We start from the raw sequence: 10,540 nt of genomic DNA on the forward strand, positions 1-10,540 counted from the left end.
ACATCAAATAACAAAATACCCTTGTAACACGAAGACAATGTAACATTACAGTTTCATCAGAAATGAGCAAAATATAGACATGAATAACGAGCAATCAGTATATTATTAATATGAAGTAAACTTACGTGTTTTCATTTGTTCCCTGCAAAATGGTTGCTGTATGTTGCTTATATACGTTTTAGAAGTTCTGGTGTGGCATAATAGAGGTCGCTCCAGTGATCGATACTGCACGAACTACGTACCACAGTCCTGGTCTCATGTCAGGTACAGTTTCTTCACGCCCAGACGAGCCTTTTCCGAACTGCAACAGAAATTTTTCTCTGAGTTCATAACTTGATAGAAGCAGCTATGCATTATCGGGTATAAAGATTCTTTCAGTATCAATCTCTCCACTTCACACACACTCCTGTAACCACTTGTTGTACTGACATTTAGAGACAGCATCGTGAGGCAATACTGACCCTACGACTTACCTTAGAAGCTAGAATAAGGAAAGGCAAACCTACGTTTCTAGCGTTTGTAGACTTAGAGAAAGCTTTTGACAATGTTGACTGGAATACTCTCTTTCAAATTCTGAAGTTGGCAGGGGTAAAATACAGGGAGCGAAAGGCTATTTACAATTTGTACAGAAACCAGATGGCAGTTATAAGAGTTGAGGGGCATGAAAGGGAAGCAGTGGATGGGAAGGGAGTGAGACAGGGTTGTAGCCTCTCCCCGATGTTATTCAATCTGTATATTGAGCAAGCAGTGAAGGAAACAAAAGAAAAATTCAGAGTAGGTATTAAAATCCATGGAGAAGGTTCGCTGATGACATTGTAATTCTGTCAGAGACAGCAAAGGATTTGGAAGAGCAGTTGAACGGAGTGGATAGTGTCATGAAAGGAGGATATAAGATGAACATCAACAAAAGTAAAACGAGGATAATGGAATGTAGTCGAATTAAGTTGGGTGATGCTGTGGGAAATAGATTAGGAAATGAGACACTGAAAGTAGTAAAGGAGTTTTGGTATTTGGGGAGCAAAATAACTGATGATGGTCGGAGTAGAGAGGATATAAAATGTAGAAGATATGTGTGAGGAAGTCGTTTCTGAAAGTATTTGTTCAAATGGTTCAAATGGCTCTGAGCGCTATGGGACTCAACTGCTGAGGTCATTAGTCCCCTAGAACTTAGAACTAGTTAAACCTAACTAACCTAAGGACATCACAAACATCCATGCCCGAGGCAGGATTCGAACCTGCGACCGTAGCGGTCTTGCGGTTCCAGACTGCAGCGCCTTTAACCGCACAGCAAAGTATTTGTATGGAGTGTAGCCATGTATGGAAGTGAAACACGGACGATAAATAGTTTGAACAAGAAGAGAATAGAAGCTTTTGAAATGTGGTGCGCCGGTCGTTGTGGCCGAGCGGTTCTAGGCGCTACGGTCTGGAACTGCGCGACCGCTACGGTCGCAGGTTCGAATCCTGCCTCGGGCATCGACGTGTGTGATGTCCTTAGGTTGGTTGGGTTTAAGTAGTTCTAAGTTCTAGGGGACTGATGACCTCAGAAGTTACGTCCCATAGTGCTCAGAGCCATTTGAACCATTTTGAAAAGTGGTGCTACAGAAGAATGCTGAAGATTAGATGGGTAGATCACAACATAACTAATGAGGAGGTATTGAATGGGATTGGGGAGAAGAGAAATTTGTGGCACAGCTTGACTAGAAGAAGGGATCGGTTGGTAGGACATGTTCTGAGGCATCAAGGGATCACCAATTTAGTACTGGAGGGCAGCGTGGAGGGTAAAAATCGTAGAGGGAGACCAAGAGATGATGAGTACACTAAGCAGATTCAGAAGGATGTAAGTTGCAGTAGGTACTGGGACATGAAGAAGCTTGCACAGGACAGAGTAGCATGGAGAGCTGCATCAAACCAGTCTCAGAACTGAAGACCACAACAACAACAGTACACTGCCGTTACTCTGCAAGGTTTCAGCTTGAGGAATGGCCCAACGATTTTTCCATGGTGTGTGGAATGGCCCAACGGTTTCTCCCTGGGCCTTCGGTTCCCGGAATTTTATTCCAAGGCTGATCCTAACTCACACAGTCATTTGCTGGCTAAAACCGACATGCCACAGGATCCACAGGTCCTAATCCGACCCGGTGCGCCATACGATGATGGGGCCTGCCAACCTGCTTGCTGTCTGGATACTATTTCTTAATTTGTTGTTCTCGTTTAGTTCCGTTATCTAGATAAATGAACAGATCAAATGTTGCACATGAATTGTCATGAGTATACCACATTTTAAGATAACTGCAAATGTGTTATCGTAAGTAAGCGTTATGGTGTTTTCGGGAAAGTACTTAAATAAAATTATACATAAAAAGACCGATACCATTAATTTTTAAAAAGTCTACTTACCTCATTTGGCCGTATCCCATACTGGGTTACCACTTGCTGGCGCAGAACGCCAGGAATAACGCCAGCGTCATTCCTCAGACTGCTTACACTGCACCCTGCGGAACCCTGCACCACTGGCCGGCCTTGTTCCCGGGTAACTGGCTTAGGGCGTGGTCCCCATGCTGGTGAATCGAACTTGGTGCCCCCATCCCGAGTACGATCCGCCTCAGACAACCACTTGCCTCCACTCAGTGAGCAGAATTTTGGAATTTAAGCGTGATAGTCCGGGTTTCACGATCTGCAAGCTCCGCGATGTTTAGTGTAACTACTGACGAAGAAAACTGCTCGTACTTGCGGGATTCCAGTTGGCTACCTTAAAGCAGAGTGGCACTGCATTTGAGACCTACCTGCGAAGTAATTACATTATGACCATAAAGACCACCACCACCACTTTCCAGGAAATCGTGACAGTAGGGCCGTATCGCAAACTTGACCCAGTGTGTCAAGTACTGTGATTCGCCAACGTTATACACCACTGGCTATTAAAATTGCTACACCAAGAAGAAATGCAGACGATAAACGGGTACTCATTGGACAAATATATTATACTACAACTGACATGTGATTACATTTTCACGCCATTTGGGTACATAGATCCTGAGAAATCAGTACCCAGAACAACCACCTCTGGCCGTAATAACCGCCTTGATACGCCTGGGCGTTGGGTCAAACAGAGCTTGGATGGCGTGTACAGGTACAACTGCCCATGCAGCTCCAACACGATACCACAGTTCATCAAGAGTAGTGACTGACGTATTGTGACGAACCAGTTGCTCGGCCACCATTGACCAGATATTTTCAATTGGTGAGAGATCTGGTGAATGTGCTGGCCAGGGCAGCAGTCCAACATTTTCTGTATCCAGAAAGGCCCTTAGAGGACCTGCAACATGCAGTCATGCATTATCCTGTTGAAATGTAGGGTTACACAAGGATCGAATGAAGGGTAGAGCCACGGGTCGTAACACATCTGAAATGTAATGTCCACTGTTCAAAGTGCCGTCAATGCGAACAAGAGGTGACCGAGACGTGTAACCAATGGTACCCCATACCATCACGCCGGGTGATACGCCAGTATGGCGATGACGAATACACGCTTCCAATGTGCGTTCACCGCGATGTCGCCAAACACGGATGTGACCATCATGATGCTGTAAACAGAACCTGGATTCATCCGAAAAAAAATGATGTTTTGCCATTCGTGCACCCAGGTTCGTCGTTGAGTACACCATCGCAGGCGCTCCTGTGTGTGATGCAGCGTCAAGAGTAACCGCAGGCATGGTCTCCGAGCTGATAGTCCATGCTGCTGCAAACGTCGTCGAACTGTTCGTGCAGTTGGTTGTTGTCTTGCAAACGTCCCCATCTGTTGACTCAGGGACCCGTGGCTGCATGATCCGTTACAGCCATGCGGATAACACGCCTGTCATCTCGACTGCTAGTGATACGAGGCCGTTGGGGTCCAGCACGGCGTTCCGTATTACCCTCCTGAACCCACCGATTCCATATTCTGCTAACAGTCATTGGATCTCGACCAACGCGAACAGCAATGCCGCGATATCATAAACCGCAATCGCGATAGGCTACAATCCAACCTTTATCAAAGTCGGAAACGTGATGGTACGCATTACTCCTCTTACACGAGGCATCACAACAACGTTACACCTGGCAACGCCTGTCAACTGCAGTTTGTGTATCGGTTTGAAGCTTTCCTCATGTCACCACGTTGTAGGGGTCGCCACCGGCGCCAACCTTCTGTGAATGCTGTGAAAAGCTAATCATTTGCGTATCACAGCATCTTCTTCCAGTCGGTTAAATTTCGCGTCTGTAGGACGTATTCTTCGTTGTGTAGCAATTTTAATAGCCAGTAGTATACTAGGCGCCTGCCTTTCGTCTGTATTGCAATGGCATATTGAATTGGTTTATTTCATTTATTTCTTTAGATTTGTAAAATAAATATTACGCCGGAAATGTCCTATTAACAATAACATGTATTTTTTTCTCAAGAGCGGGCTAATTTACTGTAGTTGCACAGTAAGTTTTCACTGTCGATACTGAGATGATCAACTCGTAGATAATAGTCCATTCGAAGTGCATGTAGTTTGATGACGTTTTCGGCACTAGTGCGAAAACTAAATTAAATGAACGAGTAGTTGTAATTCAACATCCAAGCACAAGGAGTCCCCAATCAGAATTTAATGCAAGTGACTCCATATCGTACTGACTTTAACTGAACCTAATTGAATTAAGATTTGACCACAGCTGACTGTATGAACATTATTCGATGATCGCTTAACTATACATATCTGCTTTTGCCAAACGATAAAGTAAAGAGTTATTTCGATATTAGCACGAAACACACGAAAATAGAAAGTACACACACAAGTTAGCGAATGAAGTTATGGCTGCATGCACTTAAAATGGAAGGATCTCCTTTATAATGGGAATTTCATACATACACCTTTTGACCGGAATTTCATACGTGCGTTTTTATCCCTGCAGTTTAATAAAGTCTGCCAAGAATTTTCTGCAACCCCACATTTTCAGAGTTACGTATTACTTAAACTAAAATATTCTAGCAACAGTACAGGTTTCTGGAAACAAAAAGAAATTGTGGATATAAGAGAGGGACTGAATGTTTAGGAAAGGATTACATTTTAAGATTAGAACATCCCAGAAGCCTTACGATGACAACAATCTGAATAAAGATATTTTCATTACAATTCAGTTTACAGGAAAGACAAGGCACTCTTTAGAAAGAAAAAGACAGTTTAAGATTTCAAATAAGGTATGACAGCCATTATAAGCGGCGTTGACTTTTCAAGTCCGCGTGACTTTTATGAGTAGTGAATTTTGAATACCTATTTGTAGGTAATGCCGCTACTCAAGCTGCAACTGATTCAAACGGCTCTGAGCACTATGGGACTTAACAGCTGTGGTCATCAGTCCCATAGAACTTAGAACTACTTAAACCTAACTAACCTAAGGACAGCACACAACACCCAGTCATCACGAGGCAGAGAATATCCCTGACCCCGCCGGGAATCGAACCCGGGAACCCGGGCGCGGGAAGTGAGAACGCTACCGCTCGACCACGAGCTGCGGACTACTACTGATATTTTCTTCATCATTGTCTGTTTTACGCATTTAATAAGAAGAAATACAAAAATACTGCTTGAAAACGAATTTGAAGATGTGCATGTATATATATGGCGTGTATTTTCCGTAGGGAAACGAGCGCAGAAAAGAAAGAAAAATCGAAAAGAAAAATGCAGTTAATGTGTTAGGAGTGATATTACTACAGTTGGCGATATGCCCCCGTTGCTACGTTTCATGTTGTTCAGAGTTTGGTTTCCTGGAAACAGTTAAAAGAACGCTAACCAACATAATATGTTCTCGTGTCTGTGAAACAGACCACCGCAGTTTAATCAGAAATTAAAGAAATTCTGTAGAATCGGGTGACCATAAAGAGCTTGAAGTAATCAGACTATAAGTGGCAGTGATAAAAACTAGAAAAACAGAACCTTTAGGCATAGAATCAGAAATTTAGATCGTGAATGTTCACCTAAGAATATTAAAGTATAACAAATTAAATCAAGCAAAAATTTCAGGTCACAAAGGCCTAGACGAAAGAGAAAATCATTAGCAGAAGTACTTATGCATACAAGGGAAGAAGTTACAGGTACAAGGAAAGAAAAAGAAAGAGACAAAATAATGAGAATATATTAAGAACAAATGGAAACAATAAGAGAGCAGAAAGTTACGTAGAGTAGACACCACATTTCTTCGCATTCCATGGCACACGGCACAGTAACCAATATAAAGACTTGTTTCAGTGTTTCCATAGTTCAAGAGGGGATGCAGAAAAGCATATAATTAATATTCACGTATTAATGCCATAGACAGTGAAAAATGTTCCTGGAGATGAACGCTCGCAACAAGTCTTCATGTGTCGTTGACTTGTCACTGTGGCATATGATTTCAGGCTATACTCTGCAGTGAACACGTTTCTTGAAGGAAATATCTGGTGGGTACTTTCTTGTGAACGAAATTGTCCCAGTAAATGTTAAACGCAGATACCAATATCTGGCTCTCGGAGAACAATGGCGGTCAGGAAGCAGCTGTCACCGTAGCTCTTGAGCTGTGCACCGTACTGATACTCGCAAGAGGTTTTGTTCCAATTGAAGCTGTTGGTTTTATATCGTTCGAAGCAACTCCTCTGCACACGATCGCCACGCGGGATTAGCCGAGCGGTCTTAGGCGCTGCAGTCATCGACTGTGCGGCTGATCCCGGCGGAGGTTCGAATCCTCCCTCGGGCATGGGTGTGTGTGTTTGTCCTTCGGATAATTTAGGTTAAGTAGTGTGTAAGCTTAGGGACTGATGACCTTAGCAGTTAAGTCCCAGCCGGCCGAAGTGGCCGTGCGGTTAAAGGCGCTGCAGTCTGGAACCGCAAGAACTGAAGTGGAATGATCACATAAAACAAATAGTGGGAAAAGCAGGCGCCAGGTTGAGATTCATAGGAAGAATTCTAAGAAAATGTGACTCATCGACGAAAGAAGTAGCTTACAAAACGCTTGTTCGTCCGATTCTTGAGTATTGCTCATCAGTATGGGACCCTTACCAGGTTGGATTAATAGAAGAGATAGACATGATCCAGCGAAAAGCAGCGCGATTCGTCATGGGGACATTTAGTCAGCGCGAGAGCGTTACGGAGATGCTGAACAAGCTCCAGTGGCGGACACTTCAAGAAAGGCGTTACGCAATACGGAGAGGTTTATTATCGAAATTACGAGAGAGCACATTCCGGGAAGAGATGGGCAACATATTACTACCGCCCACATATATCTCGCGTAATGATCACAACGAAAAGATCCGAGAAATTAGAGCAAATACGGAGACTTACAAGCAGTCGTTCTTCCCACGCACAATTCGTGAATGGAACAGGGAAGGGGGGATCAGATAGTGGTACAATAAGTACCCTCCGCCACACACCGTAAGGTGGCTCGCGGAGTATAGATGTAGATGTAGATGTAGACCGCTACGGTCGCAGGTTCGAATCCTGCCTCGGGCATGGATGTTTGTGATGTCCTTAGGTTAGTTAGCTTTAACTAGTTCTAAGTTCTAGGGGACTAATGACCTCAGCAGTTGAGTCCCATAGTGCTCAGAGCCATTTGAACCATTTTTTAGTTAAGTCCCATAAGATTTCACAAACTCTGCCCACGATCTAGCCGAGGGCATGCTCGCCGCCTGTTACGCCGTCAGTAGTGTCGAAGGCCGCGAGTTCTTTAGCTTTCTTCCTTTCCACCTGGCTGCATTCCCACGACCGTCTTGATGCGAACCTACATAGACATAGGAAAATGTGGCAGTCTGAACTGTATTAACGAGCACTGGATTCAAGTACTCATCGAACAAACGCTATTATTTAAGTTTCCCTTATGAGCCAAATTCTTACACGGAAACATCAGAAAGGAGGAATTTCTCCCTACTCTTCCCTGTCATGTATTCGCGTCGCATAGACACCGTACAGATGACGCCTTCCGTAAGAAGTCTTTCTCCGGCAGTGGGTGCAGTCCGCGCACTTGCCGTTTAAAAGCGGCACGTAATCGATTTCCCAGCCTGCTCGTCCGCCTGCTGCCTTGTGTGGGTGTGGGCCGGAGGAGTCCCTCCTGTGACAAGTGGCTGGCGAGATACCACGCGCCGACCCTGATAGCAGGTGCTCACGCGATACAGCGCCACACCGCAAGGGCCGCCCGTGCACTGCGCACTGTATACTGCTTGAAAATTTTCAGTTTCTCAAAAACACTCGCTATCAGCTTTTTCTTTGCCTCTCTACTCCTGCGATGCTAGTTCCCACAATAATTCACACTACTGCCAAGATCGAGAAATAGGTTAGAGTGTGCCAAGGTATGATAAGCGACTTGCGATGGCAGTCGTTAAAGCAAACGCGTTAATTCGTTGAGGCGAGACCATAACACGAAATTTCAATCACCAGCTTTCTCTTACGAATCCGAAAATGTTTTTTCGGCTGTACTTTGTTCATCGTAAGAATAAACATGATGCAAACAAACACAAAAGCGATGATTGGTCAGCAGATGTAGCATACGTACACTTTAATCCATTTGGAATTGCTTGGTAGCTGACGTCTGTCATTTTCCACTGCGGTGTTGCCGCATCAGCCGCCGGCTACCACACTAACTCGGCAGGCCAAGTCACAAATGCTGTTAATGTGTAACGCGGCGCAATGTTGTGAGCGGCACCCGCGAGGTATGTCAGAGATGCGAGATGTTTTGTCGGCGACTGATTTTAACTAATTAATGACTGAGCTGCAGCGGACGATGCGTTCTGTAGCCCTGAATTTAAACTCATGTCCTAACCTGACCACAACCTCGTGATATACAGGGAGTTACAAAAAGGTAAGGCCAAACTTTCAGGAAACATTCCTCACACACAAAGAAAAAAAAATGTTATGTGGACATGTGTCCGGAAACGTTTACTTTCCATGTTAGAGCTCTCTTATTACTTCTCCTGAAATCACATTAATCATGGAATGGAAACACACAGCAACAGAACGTACCAGCGCCGGCCGGAGTAGTCGAGCGGTTATAGGTGCTACAGTCTGGAACCGCACGACCGCTACGGTCGCAGGTTCGAATCCTGCCTCGGGCATGGATGTGTGTGATGTCCTTAGGTTAGTTAGGTTTAAGTAGTTCTAAGTTTGAACCTTTTTTTTTTTTTTTTTTTTTTTTTTTTTTTTTTTTTTTTTTTTTTGCTCAGAGCCATTTGAGAACGTACCAGCGTGACTTCAAACACTTTGTTACAGGAAATGTTCAAAATGTCCTACGTTAGCGAGGATACATGCATCCACCCTCCGTCGCATGATCCCTGATGCGCTGATGCAGCCCTGGAAAATGGCGTATTGTATCACAGCCGTCCACAATACGAGCACGAAGAGTCTCTACATGTGGTACCGGGGTTGCGTAGACAAGAGCTTTAAAATGCCCCCATAAATGAAAGTCAAGAGGGTTGAGGTCAGGAGAGCGTGGAGGCCATGGAATTGGTCCGCCTCTGCCAATCCATCGGTCACCGAATCTGTTGTTGAGAAGCGTACGAACACTTCGACTGAAATGCGCAGGAGCTCCATCGTGCATGAACCACATGTTGTGTCGTACTTGTAAAGGCACATGTTCTAACAGCACAGGTAGAGTATCCCGTATGAAATCATGATGACGTGCTCCATTGAGCGTAGGTGGAAGAACATGGGGCCCAATCAAGACATCACTAACAATGCCTGCCCAAACGTTCACAGAAAATCTGTGTTGATGACGTGATTGCACAATTGCGTGCGGATTCTGGTCAGCCCACACATGTTGATTGTGAAAATTTACAATTTGATGACGTTGGAATGAAGCATCATCCGTAAAGAGAACATTTGCACTGAAATGAGGATTGACACATTGTTGGATGAACCATTCGCAGAAGTGTACCCGTGGAGGCCAATCAGCTGCTGATAGTGCCTGCACACGCTGTACATGGTACGGAAACAACTGGTTCTCCCGTAGCACTCACGATACAGTGACGTGGTCAACGTTACCTTGTACAGGAGCAACTTCTCTGACGCTGACATTAGGGTTATCGTCAACTGCACGAAGAATTGCCTCGTCCATTGCAGGTGTCCTCGTCGTTCCAGGTCTTCCCCAGTCGCGAGTCATAGGCTGGAATGTTCCGTGCTCCCTAAGACGCCGATCAATTGCTTCGAACGTCTTCCTGTCGGGAAACCTTCGTTCTGGAAATCTGTCTCGATACAAACGTACCGCGCAACGGCTATTGCCCCGTGCTAATCCATACATGAAATGGGCACCTGGCAACTCCGCATTTGTAAACATTGCACTGACTGCAAAACCACGTTCGTGATGAACACTAACCTTTTGTTGCTACGTACTGATGTGCTTGATGCTAGTACTGTAGAGCAATGAGTCGCATGTCAACACAAGCACCGAAGTCAACATTACCTTCCTTCAATTGGGCCAACTGGCGGTGAATCGAGGAAGTACAGTACATACTGACGAAACTAAAATGAGCTCTAACATGGAAATTAAGCGTTTCCGGACA

At 44.7% G+C, this 10,540-nt stretch overlaps 1 protein-coding gene across 1 annotated transcript in view; it reads left to right on the top strand.

The window, feature by feature from the left end:
- Positions 1-10,540, top strand: part of LOC126199203 (furin-like) — a 349,845-nt gene that overhangs the window by 314,327 nt on the left and 24,978 nt on the right. The window lies entirely within an intron of this gene.

Source organism: Schistocerca nitens, chromosome 8 (assembly GCF_023898315.1).
Source record: "Schistocerca nitens isolate TAMUIC-IGC-003100 chromosome 8, iqSchNite1.1, whole genome shotgun sequence".
Taxonomy (NCBI): domain Eukaryota; kingdom Metazoa; phylum Arthropoda; class Insecta; order Orthoptera; family Acrididae; genus Schistocerca; species Schistocerca nitens.